Genomic DNA, 17,912 nt, shown 5'->3' with positions numbered 1-17,912 from the left:
TTTTTTATTTTTTGATAATATTTATTTTTAATTTTTTGGCTTTTGGCTTTTCCTCTTCGGATAATTTTTTTTCCCCGACAATAAACTGAGTCCGGAGACTGGCGGTGCCATGCCGCATAGCGGGACCAGCGCGTTGAATCCTACGCCAGAACGGCCCCGGCAGCGCGAATGTCTCGGGCCGTCGAGGTCTGCTGCTTTGTCATAAAAGGGAGTTTCGAAGGGCATATCATGGGTGCGATCATACCAGCACTAATGCACCGGATCCCATCAGAACTTCGCAGTTAAGCGTGCTTGGGCGAGAGTAGTACTAGGATGGGTGACCCCCTGGGAAGTCCTCGTGTTGCACCCCTTTTATTTTTTGCCCGCTTTTTTATTTTTTGATAACATTTATTTTTAATTTTTCGGCTTTTGGCTTTTCCTCTTCGGATAATTTTTTTCCTCCGAAAATAAACTGAGTCCGGAGACTCGCGGTGCGATGCCGCATAGCGGAACAGCGCGTTGAATCCTACGCCAGAACGGCCCCGGCAGCGCGAATGTCTCGGGCCGTCGAGGTCTACTGCTTTGTCATAAAAGGGTGATTCGATGGGCATGTCATGGGTGCGATCATACCAGCACTAATGCACCGGATCCCATCAGAACTCCGCAGTTAAGCGTGCTTGGGCGAGAGTAGTACTAGGATAGGTGACCCCCTGGGAAGTCCTCGTGTTGCACCCCTTTTATTTTTTGCCCGCTTTTTTATTTTTTGATAATATTTATTTTTAATTTTTTGGCTTTTGGCTTTTCCTCTTCGGATAATTTTTTCCCCCCGAAAATAAACTGAGTCCGGAGACTGGCGGTGCCATGCCGCATAGCGGAACAGCGCGTTGAATCATACGCCAGAACGGCCCCGGCAGCGCGAATGTCTCGGGCCGTCGAGGTCTGCTGCTTTGTATTAAAAGGGAGTTTCGAAGGGCATGTCTTAGGTGCGATCATACCAGCACTAATGCACCGGATCCCATCAGAACTCCGCAGTTAAGCGTGCTTGGGCGAGAGTAGTACTAGGATGGGTGACCCCCTGGGAAGTCCTCGTGTTGCACCCTTTTTATTTTTTGCCCGCTTTTTTATTTTTTGATAATATTTATTTTTAATTTTTCGGCTTTTGGCTTTTCCTCTTCGGATAATTTTTTTCCTCCGACAATAAACTGAGTCCGGAGACTGGCGGTGCCATGCCGCATAGCGGAACAGCGCGTTGAATCCTACGCCAGAACGGCCCCGGCAGCGCGAATGTCTCGGGCCGTCGCGGTCTGCTGCTTTGTCATAAAAGGGAGTTTCGAAGGGCATGTCATGGCTGCGGTCATACCAGCACTAATGCACCGGATCCCATCATAACTCCGCAGTTAAGCGTGCTTGGGCGAGAGAAGTACTAGGATGGGTGACCCCCTGGGAAGTCCTCGTGTTGCACCCTTTTTATTTTTTGCCCGCTTTTTTATTTTTTGATAATATTTATTTTTAATTTTTTGGCTTTTGGCTTTTCCTCTTCGGATAATTTTTTCCCCCCGAAAATAAACTGAGTCCGGAGACTGGCGGTGCCATGCCGCATAGCGGAACAGCGCGTTGAATCATACGCCAGAACGGCCCCGGCAGTGCGAATGTCTCGGGCCGTCGAGGTCTGCTGCTTTGTCATAAAAGGGAGTTTCGAAGGGCATGTCATGGGTGCGATCATACCAGCACTAATGCACCGGATCCCATGAGAACTCTGCAGTTAAGCGTGCTTGGGCGAGAGTAGTACTTGGATGGGTGACCCCATGGGAAGTCCTCGTGTTGCACCCCTTTTATTTTTTGCCCGCTTTTTTATTTTTTGATAACATTTATTTTATATTTTTCGGCTTTTGTCTTTTCCTCTTCGGATAATTTTTTTCCCCCGAAAATAAACTGAGTCCGGAGACTGGCGGTGCCATGCCGCATAGCGGAACAGCGCGTTGAATCCTACGCCAGAACGGCCCCGGCAGCGCGAATGTCTCGGACCGTCGAGGTCTGCTGCTTTGTCATAAAAGGGAGTTTCGAAGGGCATGTCATGGGTGCGATCATACCAGCACTAATGCACCGGATCCCATCAGAACTCCGCAGTTAAGCGTGCTTGGGCGAGAGTAGTACTAGGATGGGTGACCCCCAGGGAAGTCCTCGTGTTGCACCCTTTTTATTTTTTTCTCCACTTTTTTATTTTTTGATAATATTTATTTTTAATTTTTCGGCTTTTGGCTTTTCCTCTTCGGATAATTTTTTTCCCCCGAAAATAAACTGAGTCCGGAGACTGGCGGTGCCATGCCGCATAGCGGGACCAGCGCGTTGAATCCTACGCCAGAACGGCCCCGGCGGCGCGAATGTCTCGGGCCGTCGAGGTCTGCTGCTTTGTCATAAAAGGGAGTTTCGATGGGCATGTCATGGGTGCGATCATACCAGCACTAATGCACCGGATCCCATCATAACTCCGCAGTTAAGCGTGCTTGGGCGAGAGTAGTACTAGGATGGGTGACCCCCTGGGAAGTCCTCGTGTTGCACCCCTTTTATTTTTTGCCCGCTTTTTTATTTTTTGACAATATTTATTTTTAATTTTTCGGCTTTTGGCTTTTCCTCTTCGGATAATTTTTTTCCCCCGAAAATAAACTGAGTCCGGAGACTCGCGGTGCCATGCCGCATAGCGGAACAGCGCGTTGAATCCTACACCAGAACGGCCCCGGCAGCGCGAATGCCTCGGGCCGTCGAGGTCTGCTGCTTTGTCATAAAAGGGAGTTTCGAAGGGCATGCCATGGGTGCGATCATACCAGCACTAATGCGCCGGATCCGATCAGAACTCCGCAGTTAAGCGTGCTTGGGCGAGAGTAGTACTAGAATGGGTGACCCCCTGGGAAGTCCTCGTGTTGCACCCTTTTTATTTTTTGCCCGCTTTTTTATTTTTTGATAATATTTATTTTTAATTTTTTGGCTTTTGGCTTTTCCTCTTCGGATAATTTTTTCCCCCCGAAAATAAACTGAGTCCGGAGACTGGCGGTGCCATGCCGCATAGCGGAACAGCGCGTTGAATCCTACGCCAGAACGGCCCCGGCAGCGCGAATGTCTCGGGCCGTCGCGGTCTGCTGCTTTGTCATAAAAGGGAGTTTCGAAGGGCATGTCATGGGTGCGATCATACCAGCACTAATGCACCGGATCCCATCATAACTCCGCAGTTAGGCGTGCTTGGGCGAGAGAAGTACTAGGATGGGTGACCCCCTGGGAAGTCCTCGTGTTGCACCCTTTTTATTTTTTGCCCGCTTTTTTATTTTTTGATAATATTTATTTTTAATTTTTTGGCTTTTGGCTTTTCCTCTTCGGATAATTTTTTCCCCCCGAAAATAAACTGAGTCCGGAGACTGGCGGTGCCATGCCGCATAGCGGAACAGCGCGTTGAATCCTACGCCAGAACGGCCCCGGCAGCGCGAATGTCTCGGGCCGTCGAGGTCTGCTGCTTTGTCATAAAAGGGAGTTTCGAAGGGCATGTCATGGGTGCGATCATACCAGCACTAATGCACCGGATCCCATCAGAACTCCGCAGTTAAGCGTGCTTGGGCGAGAGTAGTACTAGGATGGGTGACCCCCTGGGAAGTCCTCGTGTTGCACCCCTTTTATTTTTTGCCCGCTTTTTTATTTTTTGATAACATTTATTTTTTATTTTTCGGCTTTTGGCTTTTCCTCTTCGGATAATTTTTTTCCTCCGAAAATAAACTGAGTCCGGAGACTGGCGGTGCCATGCCGCATAGCGGAACAGCGTGTTGAATCCTACGCCAGAATGGCCCCGGCAGCGCGAATGTCTCGGGCCGTCGAGGTCTGCTGCTTTGTCATAAAAGGGAGTTTCGAAGGGCATGTCTTGGGTGCGATCATACCAGCACTAATGCACCGGATCCTATCAGAACTCCGCAGTTAAGCGTGCTTGGGCGAGAGTAGTACTAGGATGGGTGACCCCCTGGGAAGTCCTCATGTTGCACCCTTTTTATTTTTTGCCCGCTTTTTTATTTTTTGATAATATTTATTTTTAATTTTTTGGCTTTTGGCTTTTCCTCTTAGGATAATTTTTTTCCCCCGACAATAAACTGAGCCCGGAGACTGGCGGTGCCATGCCGCATAGCGGGACTAGCGCGTTGAATCCTACGCCAGAACGGCCCCGGCAGCGCGAATGTCTCGGGCCGTCGAGGTCTGCTGCTTTGTCATAAAAGGGAGTTTCGAAGGGCATATCATGGGTGCGATCATACCAGCACTAATGCACCGGATCCCATCAGAACTCCGCAGTTAAGCGTGCTTGGGCGAGAGTAGTACTAGGATGGGTGACCCCATGGGAAGTCCTCGTGTTGCACCCCTTTTATTTTTTGCCCGCTTTTTTCTTTTTTGATAACATTTATCTTTAATTGTTTGGCTTTTGGCTTTTCCTCTTCGGATAATTTTTTTCCCTCGAAAATAAACTGAGTCCGGAGACTCGCGGTGCCATGCCGCATAGCGGAACAGCGCATTGAATCCTACGCCAGAACGGCCCCGGCAGCGCGAATGTCTCGGGCCGTCGAGGTCTGCTGCTTTGTCATAAAAGGGTGTTTCGATGGGCATGTCATGGGTGCGATCATACCAGCACTAATGCACCGGATCCCATCAGAACTCCGCAGTTAAGCGTGCTTGGGCGAGAGTAGTACTAGGATGGGTGACCCCCTGGGAAGTCCTCGTGTTGCACCCCTTTTATTTTTTGCCCGCTTTTTTATTTTTTGATAATATTTATTTTTAATTTTTCGGCTTTTGGCTTTTCCTCTTCGGATAATTTTTTTCCCCCGAAAATAAACTGAGTCCGGAGACTCGCGGTGCCATGCCGCATAGCGGAACAGCGCGTTGAATCCTACGCCAGAACGGCCCCGGCAGCGCGAATGTCTCGGGCCGTCGAGGTCTGCTGCTTTGTCATAAAAGGGAGTTTCGAAGGGCATGTCATGGGTGCGATCATACCAGCACTAATGCACCGGATCCCATCAGAACTCCGCAGTTAAGCGTGCTTGGGCGAGAGTAGTACTAGGATGGGTGACCCCCTGGGAAGTCCTCGTGTTGCACCCTTTTTATTTTTTTCTCCACTTTTTTATTTTTTGATAATATTTATTTTTAATTTTTCGGCTTTTGGCTTTTCCTCTTCGGATAATTTTTTTCCCCCGAAAATAAACTGAGTCCGGAGACTGGCGGTGCCATGCCGCATAGCGGGACCAGCGCGTTGAATACTACGCCAGAACGGCCCCGGCGGCGCGAATGTCTCGGGCCGTCGAGGTCTGCTGCTTTGTCATAAAAGGGAGTTTCGATGGGCATGTCATGGGTGCGATCATACCAGCACTAATGCACCGGATCCCATCATAACTCCGCAGTTAAGCGTGCTTGGGCGAGTGTAGTACTAGGATGGGTGACCCCCTGGGAAGTCCTCGTGTTGCACCCCTTTTATTTTTTGCCCGCTTTTTTATTTTTTGATAATATTTATTTTTAATTTTTCGGCTTTTGGCTTTTCCTCTTCGGATAATTTTTTTCTCCCGAAAATAAACTGAGTCCGGAGACTCGCGGTGCCATGCCGCATAGCGGAACAGCGCGTTGAATCCTACACTAGAACGGCCCCGGCAGCGCGAATGCCTCGGGCCGTCGAGGTCTGCTGCTTTGTCATAAAAGGGAGTTTCGAAGGGCATGTCATGGGTGCGATCATACCAGCACTAATGCGCCGGATCCGATCAGAACTCCGCAGTTAAGCGTGCTTGGGCGAGAGTAGTACTGGGATGGGTGACCCCCTGGGAAGTCCTCGTGTTGCACCCTTTTTATTTTTTGCCCGCTTTTTTATTTTTTGATAATATTTATTTTTAATTTTTTGGCTTTTGGCTTTTCCTCTTCGGATAATTTTTTCCCCCCGAAAATAAACTGAGTCCGGAGACTGGCGGTGCCATGCCGCATAGCGGAACAGCGCGTTGAATCCTACGCCAGAATGGCCCCGGCAGCGCGAATGTCTCGGGCCGTCAAGGTCTGCTGCTTTGTCATAAAAGGGAGTTTCGAAGGGCATGTCATGGGTGCGATCATACCAGCACTAATGCACCGGATCCCATCAGAACTCCGCAGTTAAGCGTGCTTGGGCAAGAGTAGTACTAGGATGGGTGACCCCCCTGGAAAGTCCTCGTGTTGCACCCCTTTTATTTTTTGCCCGCTTTTTTATTTTTTGATAACATTTATTTTTTATTTTTCGGCTTTTGGCTTTTCCTCTTCGGATAATTTTTTTCCCCCGAAAATAAACTGAGTCCGGAGACTGGCGGTGCCATGCCGCATAGCGGAAGAGCGTGTTGAATCCTACGCCAGAACGGCCCCGGCAGCGCGAATGTCTCGGGCCGTCGAGGTCTGCTGCTTTGTCATAAAAGGGAGTTTCGAAGGGCATGTCTTGGGTGCAATCATACCAGCACTAATGCACCGGATCCTATCAGAACTCCGCAGTTAAGCGTGCTTGGGCGAGAGTAGTACTAGGATGGGTGACCCCCTGGGAAGTCCTCGTGTTGCACCCCTTTTATTTTTTGCCCGCTTTTTTATTTTTTGATAATATTTATTTTTAATTTTTCGGCTTTTGGCTTTTCCATTTCGGATAATTTTTTTCCCTCGAAAATAAACTGAGTCCGGAGGCTCGCGGTGCCATGCCGCATAGCGGAACAGCGCGTTGAATCCTACGCCAGAACGGCCCCGGCAGCGCGAATGTCTCGGGCCGTCGAGGTCTGCTGCTTTGTCATAAAAGGGAGTTTCGAAGGGCATGTCATGGGTGCGATCATACCAGCACTAATGCACCGGATCCCATCAGAACTCCGCAGTTAAGCGTGCTTGGGCGAGAGTAGTACTAGGATGGGTGACCCCCTGGGAAGTCCTCGTGTTGCACCCCTTTTATTTTTTGCCCGCTTTTTTATTTTTTGATAATATTTATTTTTAATTTTTCGGCTTTTGGCTTTTCCTCTTCGGATAATTTTTTTCCCCCGAAAATAAACTGAGTCCGGAGACTCGCGGTGCCATGCCGCATAGCGGAACAGCGCGTTGAATCCTACGCCAGAACGGCCCCGGCAGCGCGAATGTCTCGGGCCGTCGAGGTCTGCTGCTTTGTCATAAAAGGGAGTTTCGAAGGGCATGTCATGGGTGCGATCATACCAGCACTAATGCACCGGATCCCATCAGAACTCCGCAGTTAAGCGTGCTTGGGCGAGAGTAGTACTAGGATGGGTGACCCCCAGGGAAGTCCTCGTGTTGCACCCTTTTTATTTTTTTCTCCACTTTTTTATTTTTTGATAATATTTATTTTTAATTTTTCGGCTTTTGGCTTTTCCTCTTCGGATAATTTTTTTCTCCCGAAAATAAACTGAGTCCGGAGACTGGCGGTGCCATGCCGCATAGCGGGACCAGCGCGTTGAATCCTACGCCAGAACGGCCCCGGCGGCGCGAATGTCTCGGGCCGTCGAGGTCTGCTGCTTTGTCATAAAAGGGAGTTTCGATGGGCATGTCATGGGTGCGATCATACCAGCACTAATGCACCGGATCCCATCATAACTCCGCAGTTAAGCGTGCTTGGGCGAGAGTAGTACTAGGATGGGTGACCCCCTGGGAAGTCCTCGTGTTGCACCCCTTTTATTTCTTGCCCGCTTTTTTATTTTTTGATAATATTTATTTTTAATTTTTCGGCTTTTGGCTTTTCCTCTTCGGATAATTTTTTTCCCCCGAAAATAAACTGAGTCCGGAGACTCGCGGTGCCATGCCGCATAGCGGAACAGCGCGTTGAATCCTACACCAGAACGGCCCCGGCAGCGCGAATGCCTCGGGCCGTCGAGGTCTGCTGCTTTGTCATAAAAGGGAGTTTCGAAGGGCATGCCATGGGTGCGATCATACCAGCACTAATGCGCCGGATCCGATCAGAACTCCGCAGTTAAGCGTGCTTGGGCGAGAGTAGTACTAGGATGGGTGACCCCCTGGGAAGTCCTCGTGTTGCACCCTTTTTATTTTTTGCCCGCTTTTTTATTTTTTGATAATATTTATTTTTAATTTTTTGGCTTTTGGCTTTTCCTCTTCGGATAATTTTTTCCCCCCGAAAATAAACTGAGTCCGGAGACTGGCGGTGCCATGCCGCATAGCGGAACAGCGCGTTGAATCCTACGCCAGAACGGCCCCGGCAGCGCGAATGTCTCGGGCCGTCGCGGTCTGCTGCTTTGTCATAAAAGGGAGTTTCGAAGGGCATGTCATGGGTGCGATCATACCAGCACTAATGCACCGGATCCCATCATAACTCCGCAGTTAGGCGTGCTTGGGCGAGAGAAGTACTAGGATGGGTGACCCCCTGGGAAGTCCTCGTGTTGCACCCTTTTTATTTTTTGCCCGCTTTTTTATTTTTTGATAATATTTATTTTTAATTTTTTGGCTTTTGGCTTTTCCTCTTCGGATAATTTTTTCCCCCCGAAAATAAACTGAGTCCGGAGACTGGCGGTGCCATGCCGCATAGCGGAACAGCGCGTTGAATCCTACGCCAGAACGGCCCCGGCAGCGCGAATGTCTCGGGCCGTCGAGGTCTGCTGCTTTGTCATAAAAGGGAGTTTCGAAGGGCATGTCATGGGTGCGATCATACCAGCACTAATGCACCGGATCCCATCAGAACTCCGCAGTTAAGCGTGCTTGGGCGAGAGTAGTACTAGGATGGGTGACCCCCTGGGAAGTCCTCGTGTTGCACCCCTTTTATTTTTTGCCCGCTTTTTTATTTTTTGATAACATTTATTTTTTATTTTTCGGCTTTTGGCTTTTCCTCTTCGGATAATTTTTTTCCTCCGAAAATAAACTGAGTCCGGAGACTGGCGGTGCCATGCCGCATAGCGGAACAGCGTGTTGAATCCTACGCCAGAATGGCCCCAGCAGCGCGAATGTCTCGGGCCGTCGAGGTCTGCTGCTTTGTCATAAAAGGGAGTTTCGAAGGGCATGTCTTGGGTGCGATCATACCAGCACTAATGCACCGGATCCTATCAGAACTCCGCAGTTAAGCGTGCTTGGGCGAGAGTAGTACTAGGATGGGTGACCCCCTGGGAAGTCCTCATGTTGCACCCTTTTTATTTTTTGCCCGCTTTTTTATTTTTTGATAATATTTATTTTTAATTTTTTGGCTTTTGGCTTTTCCTCTTAGGATAATTTTTTTCCCCCGACAATAAACTGAGTCCGGAGACTGGCGGTGCCATGCCGCATAGCGGGACTAGCGCGTTGAATCCTACGCCAGAACGGCCCCGGCAGCGCGAATGTCTCGGGCCGTCGAGGTCTGCTGCTTTGTCATAAAAGGGAGTTTCGAAGGGCATATCATGGGTGCGATCATACCAGCACTAATGCACCGGATCCCATCAGAACTCCGCAGTTAAGCGTGCTTGGGCGAGAGTAGTACTAGGATGGGTGACCCCATGGGAAGTCCTCGTGTTGCACCCCTTTTATTTTTTGCCCGCTTTTTTCTTTTTTGATAACATTTATCTTTAATTGTTTGGCTTTTGGCTTTTCCTCTTCGGATAATTTTTTTCCCTCGAAAATAAACTGAGTCCGGAGACTCGCGGTGCCATGCCGCATAGCGGAACAGCGCATTGAATCCTACGCCAGAACGGCCCCGGCAGCGCGAATGTCTCGGGCCGTCGAGGTCTGCTGCTTTGTCATAAAAGGGTGTTTCGATGGGCATGTCATGGGTGCGATCATACCAGCACTAATGCACCGGATCCCATCAGAACTCCGCAGTTAAGCGTGCTTGGGCGAGAGTAGTACTAGGATGGGTGACCCCCTGGGAAGTCCTCGTGTTGCACCCCTTTTATTTTTTGCCCGCTTTTTTATTTTTTGATAATATTTATTTTTAATTTTTCGGCTTTTGGCTTTTCCTCTTCGGATAATTTTTTTTCCCCGAAAATAAACTGAGTCCGGAGACTCGCGGTGCCATGCCGCATAGCGGAACAGCGCGTTGAATCCTACGCCAGAACGGCCCCGGCAGCGCGAATGTCTCGGGCCGTCGAGGTCTGCTGCTTTGTCATAAAAGGGAGTTTCGAAGGGCATGTCATGGGTGCGATCATACCAGCACTAATGCACCGGATCCCATCAGAACTCCGCAGTTAAGCGTGCTTGGGCGAGAGTAGTACTAGGATGGGTGACCCCCTGGGAAGTCCTCGTGTTGCACCCTTTTTATTTTTTTCTCCACTTTTTTTATTTTTTGATAATATTTATTTTTAATTTTTCGGCTTTTGGCTTTTCCTCTTCGGATAATTTTTTTCCCCCGAAAATAAACTGAGTCCGGAGACTGGCGGTGCCATGCCGCATAGCGGGACCAGCGCGTTGAATACTACGCCAGAACGGCCCCGGCGGCGCGAATGTCTCGGGCCGTCGAGGTCTGCTGCTTTGTCATAAAAGGGAGTTTCGATGGGCATGTCATGGGTGCGATCATACCAGCACTAATGCACCGGATCCCATCATAACTCCGCAGTTAAGCGTGCTTGGGCGAGTGTAGTACTAGGATGGGTGACCCCCTGGGAAGTCCTCGTGTTGCACCCCTTTTATTTTTTGCCCGCTTTTTTATTTTTTGATAATATTTATTTTTAATTTTTCGGCTTTTGGCTTTTCCTCTTCGGATAATTTTTTTCTCCCGAAAATAAACTGAGTCCGGAGACTCGCGGTGCCATGCCGCATAGCGGAACAGCGCGTTGAATCCTACACCAGAACGGCCCCGGCAGCGCGAATGCCTCGGTCCGTCGAGGTCTGCTGCTTTGTCATAAAAGGGAGTTTCGAAGGGCATGTCATGGGTGCGATCATACCAGCACTAATGCGCCGGATCCGATCAGAACTCCGCAGTTAAGCGTGCTTGGGCGAGAGTAGTACTAGGATGGGTGACCCCCTGGGAAGTCCTCGTGTTGAACCCTTTTTATTTTTTGCCCGCTTTTTTATTTTTTGATAATATTTATTTTTAATTTTTTGGCTTTTGGCTTTTCCTCTTCGGATAATTTTTTCCCCCCGAAAATAAACTGAGTCCGGAGACTGGCGGTGCCATGCCGCATAGCGGAACAGCGCGTTGAATCCTACGCCAGAACGGCCCCGGCAGCGCGAATGTCTCGGGCCGTCGCGGTCTGCTGCTTTGTCATAAAAGGGAGTTTCGAAGGGCATGTCATGGGTGCGATCATACCAGCACTAATGCACCGGATCCCATCATAACTCCGCAGTTAGGCGTGCTTGGGCGAGAGAAGTACTAGGATGGGTGACCCCCTGGGAAGTCCTCGTGTTGCACCCTTTTTATTTTTTGCCCGCTTTTTTATTTTTTGATAATATTTATTTTTAATTTTTTGGCTTTTGGCTTTTCCTCTTCGGATAATTTTTTCCCCCCGAAAATAAACTGAGTCCGGAGACTGGCGGTGCCATGCCGCATAGCGGAACAGCGCGTTGAATCCTACGCCAGAACGGCCCCGGCAGCGCGAATGTCTCGGGCCGTCGAGGTCTGCTGCTTTGTCATAAAAGGGAGTTTCGAAGGGCATGTCATGGGTGCGATCATACCAGCACTAATGCACCGGATCCCATCAGAACTCCGCAGTTAAGCGTGCTTGGGCGAGAGTAGTACTAGGATGGGTGACCCCCTGGGAAGTCCTCGTGTTGCACCCCTTTTATTTTTTGCCCGCTTTTTTATTTTTTGATAACATTTATTTTTTATTTTTCGGCTTTTGGCTTTTCCTCTTCGGATAATTTTTTTCCTCCGAAAATAAACTGAGTCCGGAGACTGGCGGTGCCATGCCGCATAGCGGAACAGCGTGTTGAATCCTACGCCAGAATGGCCCCGGCAGCGCGAATGTCTCGGGCCGTCGAGGTCTGCTGCTTTGTCATAAAAGGGAGTTTCGAAGGGCATGTCTTGGGTGCGATCATACCAGCACTAATGCACCGGATCCTATCAGAACTCCGCAGTTAAGCGTGCTTGGGCGAGAGTAGTACTAGGATGGGTGACCCCCTGGGAAGTCCTCATGTTGCACCCTTTTTATTTTTTGCCCGCTTTTTTATTTTTTGATAATATTTATTTTTAATTTTTTGGCTTTTGGCTTTTCCTCTTAGGATAATTTTTTTCCCCCGACAATAAACTGAGTCCGGAGACTGGCGGTGCCATGCCGCATAGCGGGACTAGCGCGTTGAATCCTACGCCAGAACGGCCCCGGCAGCGCGAATGTCTCGGGCCGTCGAGGTCTGCTGCTTTGTCATAAAAGGGAGTTTCGAAGGGCATATCATGGGTGCGATCATACCAGCACTAATGCACCGGATCCCATCAGAACTCCGCAGTTAAGCGTGCTTGGGCGAGAGTAGTACTAGGATGGGTGACCCCATGGGAAGTCCTCGTGTTGCACCCCTTTTATTTTTTGCCCGCTTTTTTCTTTTTTGATAACATTTATCTTTAATTGTTTGGCTTTTGGCTTTTCCTCTTCGGATAATTTTTTTCCCTCGAAAATAAACTGAGTCCGGAGACTCGCGGTGCCATGCCGCATAGCGGAACAGCGCATTGAATCCTACGCCAGAACGGCCCCGGCAGCGCGAATGTCTCGGGCCGTCGAGGTCTGCTGCTTTGTCATAAAAGGGTGTTTCGATGGGCATGTCATGGGTGCGATCATACCAGCACTAATGCACCGGATCCCATCAGAACTCCGCAGTTAAGCGTGCTTGGGCGAGAGTAGTACTAGGATGGGTGACCCCCTGGGAAGTCCTCGTGTTGCACCCCTTTTATTTTTTGCCCGCTTTTTTATTTTTTGATAATATTTATTTTTAATTTTTCGGCTTTTGGCTTTTCCTCTTCGGATAATTTTTTTTCCCCGAAAATAAACTGAGTCCGGAGACTCGCGGTGCCATGCCGCATAGCGGAACAGCGCGTTGAATCCTACGCCAGAACGGCCCCGGCAGCGCGAATGTCTCGGGCCGTCGAGGTCTGCTGCTTTGTCATAAAAGGGAGTTTCGAAGGGCATGTCATGGGTGCGATCATACCAGCACTAATGCACCGGATCCCATCAGAACTCCGCAGTTAAGCGTGCTTGGGCGAGAGTAGTACTAGGATGGGTGACCCCCTGGGAAGTCCTCGTGTTGCACCCTTTTTATTTTTTTCTCCACTTTTTTTATTTTTTGATAATATTTATTTTTAATTTTTCGGCTTTTGGCTTTTCCTCTTCGGATAATTTTTTTCCCCCGAAAATAAACTGAGTCCGGAGACTGGCGGTGCCATGCCGCATAGCGGGACCAGCGCGTTGAATACTACGCCAGAACGGCCCCGGCGGCGCGAATGTCTCGGGCCGTCGAGGTCTGCTGCTTTGTCATAAAAGGGAGTTTCGATGGGCATGTCATGGGTGCGATCATACCAGCACTAATGCACCGGATCCCATCATAACTCCGCAGTTAAGCGTGCTTGGGCGAGTGTAGTACTAGGATGGGTGACCCCCTGGGAAGTCCTCGTGTTGCACCCCTTTTATTTTTTGCCCGCTTTTTTATTTTTTGATAATATTTATTTTTAATTTTTCGGCTTTTGGCTTTTCCTCTTCGGATAATTTTTTTCTCCCGAAAATAAACTGAGTCCGGAGACTCGCGGTGCCATGCCGCATAGCGGAACAGCGCGTTGAATCCTACACCTGAACGGCCCCGGCAGCGCGAATGCCTCGGTCCGTCGAGGTCTGCTGCTTTGTCATAAAAGGGAGTTTCGAAGGGCATGTCATGGGTGCGATCATACCAGCACTAATGCGCCGGATCCGATCAGAACTCCGCAGTTAAGCGTGCTTGGGCGAGAGTAGTACTAGGATGGGTGACCCCCTGGGAAGTCCTCGTGTTGCACCCTTTTTATTTTTTGCCCGCTTTTTTATTTTTTGATAATATTTATTTTTAATTTTTTGGCTTTTGGCTTTTCCTCTTCGGATAATTTTTTCCCCCCGAAAATAAACTGAGTCCGGAGACTGGCGGTGCCATGCCGCATAGCGGAACAGCGCGTTGAATCCTACGCCAGAATGGCCCCGGCAGCGCGAATGTCTCGGGCCGTCAAGGTCTGCTGCTTTGTCATAAAAGGGAGTTTCGAAGGGCATGTCATGGGTGCGATCATACCAGCACTAATGCACCGGATCCCATCAGAACTCCGCAGTTAAGCGTGCTTGGGCGAGAGTAGTACTAGGATGGGTGACCCCCTGGAAAGTCCTCGTGTTGCACCCCTTTTATTTTTTGCCCGCTTTTTTATTTTTTGATAACATTTATTTTTTATTTTTCGGCTTTTGGCTTTTCCTCTTCGGATAATTTTTTTCCCCCGAAAATAAACTGAGTCCGGAGACTGGCGGTGCCATGCCGCATAGCGGGACCAGCGCGTTGAATCCTACGCCAGAACGGCCCCGGCGATGCGAATGTCTCAGGCCGTCGAGGTCTGTTACTTTGTCATAAAAGGGAGTTTCGAAGGGCATGTCATGGGTGCGATCATACCAGCACTAATGCATCGGATCCCATCAGAACTCCGCAGTTAAGCGGGCTTGGGCGAGAGTAGTACTAGGATGGGTGACCCCCCGGGAAGTCCTCGTGTTGCACCCTTTTTATTTTTTGCCCGCTTTTTTATTTTTTGATAATATTTATTTTTAATTTTTTGGCTTTTGGCTTTTCCTCTTCGGATAATTTTTTCCCCCCGAAAATAAACTGAGTCCGGAGACTGGCGGTGCCATGCCGCATAGCGGAAGAGCGTGTTGAATCCTACGCCAGAACGGCCCCGGCAGCGCGAATGTCTCGGGCCGTCGAGGTCTGCTGCTTTGTCATAAAAGGGAGTTTCGAAGGGCATGTCTTGGGTGCAATCATACCAGCACTAATGCACCGGATCCTATCAGAACTCCGCAGTTAAGCGTGCTTGGGCGAGAGTAGTACTAGGATGGGTGACCCCCTGGGAAGTCCTCGTGTTGCACCCCTTTTATTTTTTGCCCGCTTTTTTATTTTTTGATAATATTTATTTTTAATTTTTCGGCTTTTGGCTTTTCCATTTCGGATAATTTTTTTCCCTCGAAAATAAACTGAGTCCGGAGGCTCGCGGTGCCATGCCGCATAGCGGAACAGCGCGTTGAATCCTACGCCAGAACGGCCCCGGCAGCGCGAATGTCTCGGGCCGTCGAGGTCTGCTGCTTTGTCATAAAAGGGAGTTTCGAAGGGCATGTCATGGGTGCGATCATACCAGCACTAATGCACCGGATCCCATCAGAACTCCGCAGTTAAGCGTGCTTGGGCGAGAGTAGTACTAGGATGGGTGACCCCCTGGGAAGTCCTCGTGTTGCACCCCTTTTATTTTTTGCCCGCTTTTTTATTTTTTGATAATATTTATTTTTAATTTTTCGGCTTTTGGCTTTTCCTCTTCGGATAATTTTTTTTCCCCGAAAATAAACTGAGTCCGGAGACTGGCGGTGCCATGCCGCATAGCGGAACAGCGCGTTGAATCCTACGCCAGAACGGCCCCGGCAGCGCGAATGTCTCGGGCCGTCGCGGTCTGCTGCTTTGTCATAAAAGGGAGTTTCGAAGGGCATGTCATGGGTGCGATCATACCAGCACTAATGCACCGGATCCCATCAAAACTCCGCAGTTAGGCGTGCTTGGGCGAGAGAAGTACTAGGATGGGTGACCCCCTGGGAAGTCCTCGTGTTGCACCCTTTTTATTTTTTGCCCGCTTTTTTATTTTTTGATAATATTTATTTTTAATTTTTTGGCTTTTGGCTTTTCCTCTTCGGATAATTTTTTCCCCCCGAAAATAAACTGAGTCCGGAGACTGGCGGTGCCATGCCGCATAGCGGAACAGCGCGTTGAATCCTACGCCAGAACGGCCCCGGCAGCGCGAATGTCTCGGGCCGTCGAGGTTTGCTGCTTTGTCATAAAAGGGAGTTTCGAAGGGCATGTCATGGGTGCGATCATACCAGCACTAATGCACCGGATCCCATCAGAACTCCGCAGTTAAAAGTGCTTGGGCGAGAGTAGTACTAGGATGGGTGACCCCCTGGGAAGTCCTCGTGTTGCACCCCTTTTATTTTCTGCCCGCTTTTTTATTTTTTGATAACATTTATTTTTTATTTTTCGGCTTTTGGCTTTTCCTCTTCGGATAATTTTTTTCCTCCGAAAATAAACTGAGTCCGGAGACTGGCGGTGCCATGCCGCATAGTGGAACAGCGTGTTGAATCCTACGCCAGAATGGCCCCGGCAGCGCGAATGTCTCGGGCCGTCGAGGTCTGCTGCTTTGTCATAAAAGGGAGTTTCGAAGGGCATGTCTTGGGTGCGATCATACCAGCACTAATGCACCGGATCCTATCAGAACTCCGCAGTTAAGCGTGCTTGGGCGAGAGTAGTACTAGGATGGGTGACCCCCTGGGAAGTCCTCATGTTGCACCCTTTTTATTTTTTGCCCGCTTTTTTATTTTTTGATAATATTTATTTTTAATTTTTTGGCTTTTGGCTTTTCCTCTTAGGATAATTTTTTTCCCCCGACAATAAACTGAGTCCGGAGACTGGCGGTGCCATGCCGCATAGCGGGACTAGCGCGTTGAATCCTACGCCAGAACGGCCCCGGCAGCGCGAATGTCTCGGGCCGTCGAGGTCTGCTGCTTTGTCATAAAAGGGAGTTTCGAAGGGCATATCATGGGTGCGATCATACCAGCACTAATGCACCGGATCCCATCAGAACTCCGCAGTTAAGCGTGCTTGGGCGAGAGTAGTACTAGGATGGGTGACCCCATGGGAAGTCCTCGTGTTGCACCCCTTTTATTTTTTGCCCGCTTTTTTCTTTTTTGATAACATTTATCTTTAATTGTTTGGCTTTTGGCTTTTCCTCTTCGGATAATTTTTTTCCCTCGAAAATAAACTGAGTCCGGAGACTCGCGGTGCCATGCCGCATAGCGGAACAGCGCATTGAATCCTACGCCAGAACGGCCCCGGCAGCGCGAATGTCTCGGGCCGTCGAGGTCTGCTGCTTTGTCATAAAAGGGTGTTTCGATGGGCATGTCATGGGTGCGATCATACCAGCACTAATGCACCGGATCCCATCAAAACTCCGCAGTTAAGCGTGCTTGGGCGAGAGTAGTACTAGGATGGGTGACCCCCTGGGAAGTCCTCGTGTTGCACCCCTTTTATTTTTTGCCCGCTTTTTTATTTTTTGATAATATTTATTTTTAATTTTTCGGCTTTTGGCTTTTCCTCTTCGGATAATTTTTTTTCCCCGAAAATAAACTGAGTCCGGAGACTCGCGGTGCCATGCCGCATAGCGGAACAGCGCGTTGAATCCTACGCCAGAACGGCCCCGGCAGCGCGAATGTCTCGGGCCGTCGAGGTCTGCTGCTTTGTCATAAAAGGGAGTTTCGAAGGGCATGTCATGGGTGCGATCATACCAGCACTAATGCACCGGATCCCATCAGAACTCCGCAGTTAAGCGTGCTTGGGCGAGAGTAGTACTAGGATGGGTGACCCCCTGGGAAGTCCTCGTGTTGCACCCTTTTTATTTTTTTCTCCACTTTTTTATTTTTTGATAATATTTATTTTTAATTTTTCGGCTTTTGGCTTTTCCTCTTCGGATAATTTTTTTCCCCCGAAAATAAACTGAGTCCGGAGACTGGCGGTGCCATGCCGCATAGCGGGACCAGCGCGTTGAATACTACGCCAGAACGGCCCCGGCGGCGCGAATGTCTCGGGCCGTCGAGGTCTGCTGCTTTGTCATAAAAGGGAGTTTCGATGGGCATGTCATGGGTGCGATCATACCAGCACTAATGCACCGGATCCCATCATAACTCCGCAGTTAAGCGTGCTTGGGCGAGTGTAGTACTAGGATGGGTGACCCCCTGGGAAGTCCTCGTGTTGCACCCCTTTTATTTTTTGCCCGCTTTTTT

General features: G+C 49.4%; 44 non-coding genes and 5 pseudogenes across 44 annotated transcripts; all 49 read left to right on the top strand.

Annotated features, from left to right (window-relative positions):
* Positions 1–230: 230 nt before the first annotated feature.
* On the top strand, positions 231–349 carry LOC149761550 (5S ribosomal RNA). Its single transcript, XR_016402270.1, has one exon. It is a non-coding gene; the product is annotated as a 5S ribosomal RNA (ribosomal RNA).
* Positions 350–595: 246 nt separating this feature from the next.
* Positions 596–714, top strand: LOC149761549 (5S ribosomal RNA). Its single transcript, XR_016403517.1, has one exon. It is a non-coding gene; the product is annotated as a 5S ribosomal RNA (ribosomal RNA).
* A 246-nt stretch (positions 715–960) lies between these two features.
* On the top strand, positions 961–1,079 carry LOC149761548 (5S ribosomal RNA). The gene has a single exon (XR_016402210.1). It is a non-coding gene; the product is annotated as a 5S ribosomal RNA (ribosomal RNA).
* Positions 1,080–1,325: 246 nt separating this feature from the next.
* Positions 1,326–1,444, top strand: LOC149761547 (5S ribosomal RNA; annotated as a pseudogene).
* Positions 1,445–1,690: 246 nt separating this feature from the next.
* On the top strand, positions 1,691–1,809 carry LOC149761546 (5S ribosomal RNA). The gene has a single exon (XR_016404439.1). It is a non-coding gene; the product is annotated as a 5S ribosomal RNA (ribosomal RNA).
* A 246-nt stretch (positions 1,810–2,055) lies between these two features.
* Positions 2,056–2,174, top strand: LOC149761545 (5S ribosomal RNA). The gene has a single exon (XR_016401153.1). It is a non-coding gene; the product is annotated as a 5S ribosomal RNA (ribosomal RNA).
* Positions 2,175–2,422: 248 nt separating this feature from the next.
* On the top strand, positions 2,423–2,541 carry LOC149761544 (5S ribosomal RNA). Its single transcript, XR_016405921.1, has one exon. It is a non-coding gene; the product is annotated as a 5S ribosomal RNA (ribosomal RNA).
* Positions 2,542–2,787: 246 nt separating this feature from the next.
* Positions 2,788–2,906, top strand: LOC149761543 (5S ribosomal RNA). Its single transcript, XR_016406920.1, has one exon. It is a non-coding gene; the product is annotated as a 5S ribosomal RNA (ribosomal RNA).
* A 246-nt stretch (positions 2,907–3,152) lies between these two features.
* LOC149761542 (5S ribosomal RNA) lies at positions 3,153–3,271 on the top strand (annotated as a pseudogene).
* Positions 3,272–3,517: 246 nt separating this feature from the next.
* LOC149761541 (5S ribosomal RNA) lies at positions 3,518–3,636 on the top strand. The gene has a single exon (XR_016410021.1). It is a non-coding gene; the product is annotated as a 5S ribosomal RNA (ribosomal RNA).
* A 246-nt stretch (positions 3,637–3,882) lies between these two features.
* Positions 3,883–4,001, top strand: LOC149761540 (5S ribosomal RNA). The gene has a single exon (XR_016407380.1). It is a non-coding gene; the product is annotated as a 5S ribosomal RNA (ribosomal RNA).
* A 247-nt stretch (positions 4,002–4,248) lies between these two features.
* LOC149761539 (5S ribosomal RNA) lies at positions 4,249–4,367 on the top strand. Its single transcript, XR_016412561.1, has one exon. It is a non-coding gene; the product is annotated as a 5S ribosomal RNA (ribosomal RNA).
* Positions 4,368–4,613: 246 nt separating this feature from the next.
* Positions 4,614–4,732, top strand: LOC149761538 (5S ribosomal RNA). Its single transcript, XR_016410020.1, has one exon. It is a non-coding gene; the product is annotated as a 5S ribosomal RNA (ribosomal RNA).
* A 246-nt stretch (positions 4,733–4,978) lies between these two features.
* Positions 4,979–5,097, top strand: LOC149761537 (5S ribosomal RNA). The gene has a single exon (XR_016412123.1). It is a non-coding gene; the product is annotated as a 5S ribosomal RNA (ribosomal RNA).
* Positions 5,098–5,345: 248 nt separating this feature from the next.
* On the top strand, positions 5,346–5,464 carry LOC149761536 (5S ribosomal RNA). The gene has a single exon (XR_016407132.1). It is a non-coding gene; the product is annotated as a 5S ribosomal RNA (ribosomal RNA).
* A 246-nt stretch (positions 5,465–5,710) lies between these two features.
* On the top strand, positions 5,711–5,829 carry LOC149761535 (5S ribosomal RNA). The gene has a single exon (XR_016405528.1). It is a non-coding gene; the product is annotated as a 5S ribosomal RNA (ribosomal RNA).
* A 246-nt stretch (positions 5,830–6,075) lies between these two features.
* On the top strand, positions 6,076–6,195 carry LOC149761534 (5S ribosomal RNA). The gene has a single exon (XR_016408206.1). It is a non-coding gene; the product is annotated as a 5S ribosomal RNA (ribosomal RNA).
* Positions 6,196–6,441: 246 nt separating this feature from the next.
* Positions 6,442–6,560, top strand: LOC149761533 (5S ribosomal RNA). The gene has a single exon (XR_016403740.1). It is a non-coding gene; the product is annotated as a 5S ribosomal RNA (ribosomal RNA).
* A 246-nt stretch (positions 6,561–6,806) lies between these two features.
* LOC149761532 (5S ribosomal RNA) lies at positions 6,807–6,925 on the top strand. The gene has a single exon (XR_016410019.1). It is a non-coding gene; the product is annotated as a 5S ribosomal RNA (ribosomal RNA).
* Positions 6,926–7,171: 246 nt separating this feature from the next.
* On the top strand, positions 7,172–7,290 carry LOC149761531 (5S ribosomal RNA). Its single transcript, XR_016401151.1, has one exon. It is a non-coding gene; the product is annotated as a 5S ribosomal RNA (ribosomal RNA).
* A 248-nt stretch (positions 7,291–7,538) lies between these two features.
* Positions 7,539–7,657, top strand: LOC149761530 (5S ribosomal RNA). The gene has a single exon (XR_016405920.1). It is a non-coding gene; the product is annotated as a 5S ribosomal RNA (ribosomal RNA).
* A 246-nt stretch (positions 7,658–7,903) lies between these two features.
* Positions 7,904–8,022, top strand: LOC149761529 (5S ribosomal RNA). The gene has a single exon (XR_016405723.1). It is a non-coding gene; the product is annotated as a 5S ribosomal RNA (ribosomal RNA).
* A 246-nt stretch (positions 8,023–8,268) lies between these two features.
* Positions 8,269–8,387, top strand: LOC149761528 (5S ribosomal RNA; annotated as a pseudogene).
* Positions 8,388–8,633: 246 nt separating this feature from the next.
* LOC149761527 (5S ribosomal RNA) lies at positions 8,634–8,752 on the top strand. The gene has a single exon (XR_016410018.1). It is a non-coding gene; the product is annotated as a 5S ribosomal RNA (ribosomal RNA).
* A 246-nt stretch (positions 8,753–8,998) lies between these two features.
* LOC149761526 (5S ribosomal RNA) lies at positions 8,999–9,117 on the top strand. The gene has a single exon (XR_016407379.1). It is a non-coding gene; the product is annotated as a 5S ribosomal RNA (ribosomal RNA).
* A 247-nt stretch (positions 9,118–9,364) lies between these two features.
* Positions 9,365–9,483, top strand: LOC149761525 (5S ribosomal RNA). The gene has a single exon (XR_016412560.1). It is a non-coding gene; the product is annotated as a 5S ribosomal RNA (ribosomal RNA).
* A 246-nt stretch (positions 9,484–9,729) lies between these two features.
* On the top strand, positions 9,730–9,848 carry LOC149761524 (5S ribosomal RNA). The gene has a single exon (XR_016410017.1). It is a non-coding gene; the product is annotated as a 5S ribosomal RNA (ribosomal RNA).
* Positions 9,849–10,094: 246 nt separating this feature from the next.
* On the top strand, positions 10,095–10,213 carry LOC149761523 (5S ribosomal RNA). Its single transcript, XR_016412122.1, has one exon. It is a non-coding gene; the product is annotated as a 5S ribosomal RNA (ribosomal RNA).
* Positions 10,214–10,462: 249 nt separating this feature from the next.
* LOC149761522 (5S ribosomal RNA) lies at positions 10,463–10,581 on the top strand. The gene has a single exon (XR_016407131.1). It is a non-coding gene; the product is annotated as a 5S ribosomal RNA (ribosomal RNA).
* A 246-nt stretch (positions 10,582–10,827) lies between these two features.
* LOC149761521 (5S ribosomal RNA) lies at positions 10,828–10,946 on the top strand (annotated as a pseudogene).
* Positions 10,947–11,192: 246 nt separating this feature from the next.
* On the top strand, positions 11,193–11,311 carry LOC149761520 (5S ribosomal RNA; annotated as a pseudogene).
* Positions 11,312–11,557: 246 nt separating this feature from the next.
* On the top strand, positions 11,558–11,676 carry LOC149761519 (5S ribosomal RNA). The gene has a single exon (XR_016410016.1). It is a non-coding gene; the product is annotated as a 5S ribosomal RNA (ribosomal RNA).
* Positions 11,677–11,922: 246 nt separating this feature from the next.
* Positions 11,923–12,041, top strand: LOC149761518 (5S ribosomal RNA). The gene has a single exon (XR_016407377.1). It is a non-coding gene; the product is annotated as a 5S ribosomal RNA (ribosomal RNA).
* A 247-nt stretch (positions 12,042–12,288) lies between these two features.
* LOC149761517 (5S ribosomal RNA) lies at positions 12,289–12,407 on the top strand. Its single transcript, XR_016412559.1, has one exon. It is a non-coding gene; the product is annotated as a 5S ribosomal RNA (ribosomal RNA).
* A 246-nt stretch (positions 12,408–12,653) lies between these two features.
* LOC149761516 (5S ribosomal RNA) lies at positions 12,654–12,772 on the top strand. Its single transcript, XR_016410015.1, has one exon. It is a non-coding gene; the product is annotated as a 5S ribosomal RNA (ribosomal RNA).
* A 246-nt stretch (positions 12,773–13,018) lies between these two features.
* LOC149761515 (5S ribosomal RNA) lies at positions 13,019–13,137 on the top strand. Its single transcript, XR_016412121.1, has one exon. It is a non-coding gene; the product is annotated as a 5S ribosomal RNA (ribosomal RNA).
* A 249-nt stretch (positions 13,138–13,386) lies between these two features.
* On the top strand, positions 13,387–13,505 carry LOC149761514 (5S ribosomal RNA). Its single transcript, XR_016407130.1, has one exon. It is a non-coding gene; the product is annotated as a 5S ribosomal RNA (ribosomal RNA).
* Positions 13,506–13,751: 246 nt separating this feature from the next.
* LOC149761513 (5S ribosomal RNA) lies at positions 13,752–13,870 on the top strand. Its single transcript, XR_016405722.1, has one exon. It is a non-coding gene; the product is annotated as a 5S ribosomal RNA (ribosomal RNA).
* A 246-nt stretch (positions 13,871–14,116) lies between these two features.
* LOC149761512 (5S ribosomal RNA) lies at positions 14,117–14,235 on the top strand. Its single transcript, XR_016403121.1, has one exon. It is a non-coding gene; the product is annotated as a 5S ribosomal RNA (ribosomal RNA).
* Positions 14,236–14,482: 247 nt separating this feature from the next.
* On the top strand, positions 14,483–14,601 carry LOC149761511 (5S ribosomal RNA). Its single transcript, XR_016407098.1, has one exon. It is a non-coding gene; the product is annotated as a 5S ribosomal RNA (ribosomal RNA).
* Positions 14,602–14,847: 246 nt separating this feature from the next.
* On the top strand, positions 14,848–14,966 carry LOC149761510 (5S ribosomal RNA). Its single transcript, XR_016403739.1, has one exon. It is a non-coding gene; the product is annotated as a 5S ribosomal RNA (ribosomal RNA).
* Positions 14,967–15,212: 246 nt separating this feature from the next.
* LOC149761509 (5S ribosomal RNA) lies at positions 15,213–15,331 on the top strand. Its single transcript, XR_016410014.1, has one exon. It is a non-coding gene; the product is annotated as a 5S ribosomal RNA (ribosomal RNA).
* A 246-nt stretch (positions 15,332–15,577) lies between these two features.
* LOC149761508 (5S ribosomal RNA) lies at positions 15,578–15,696 on the top strand. The gene has a single exon (XR_016408285.1). It is a non-coding gene; the product is annotated as a 5S ribosomal RNA (ribosomal RNA).
* Positions 15,697–15,942: 246 nt separating this feature from the next.
* On the top strand, positions 15,943–16,061 carry LOC149761507 (5S ribosomal RNA). Its single transcript, XR_016412833.1, has one exon. It is a non-coding gene; the product is annotated as a 5S ribosomal RNA (ribosomal RNA).
* A 246-nt stretch (positions 16,062–16,307) lies between these two features.
* On the top strand, positions 16,308–16,426 carry LOC149761506 (5S ribosomal RNA). Its single transcript, XR_016407376.1, has one exon. It is a non-coding gene; the product is annotated as a 5S ribosomal RNA (ribosomal RNA).
* A 247-nt stretch (positions 16,427–16,673) lies between these two features.
* LOC149761505 (5S ribosomal RNA) lies at positions 16,674–16,792 on the top strand. The gene has a single exon (XR_016412558.1). It is a non-coding gene; the product is annotated as a 5S ribosomal RNA (ribosomal RNA).
* A 246-nt stretch (positions 16,793–17,038) lies between these two features.
* Positions 17,039–17,157, top strand: LOC149761504 (5S ribosomal RNA). The gene has a single exon (XR_016404675.1). It is a non-coding gene; the product is annotated as a 5S ribosomal RNA (ribosomal RNA).
* A 246-nt stretch (positions 17,158–17,403) lies between these two features.
* Positions 17,404–17,522, top strand: LOC149761503 (5S ribosomal RNA). Its single transcript, XR_016412120.1, has one exon. It is a non-coding gene; the product is annotated as a 5S ribosomal RNA (ribosomal RNA).
* A 248-nt stretch (positions 17,523–17,770) lies between these two features.
* On the top strand, positions 17,771–17,889 carry LOC149761502 (5S ribosomal RNA). The gene has a single exon (XR_016407129.1). It is a non-coding gene; the product is annotated as a 5S ribosomal RNA (ribosomal RNA).
* Positions 17,890–17,912: the final 23 nt, after the last annotated feature.

Source organism: Phoenix dactylifera, chromosome 4, assembly GCF_051530095.1.
Source record: "Phoenix dactylifera cultivar Ajwa chromosome 4, Ajwa_hap1_PhDact_Kaust_v1.1, whole genome shotgun sequence".
NCBI lineage: Eukaryota > Viridiplantae > Streptophyta > Magnoliopsida > Arecales > Arecaceae > Phoenix > Phoenix dactylifera.
The sequence above is the reverse complement of the archived record's forward strand: the minus strand, read 5'-3'. Positions and strand labels throughout refer to the sequence as shown.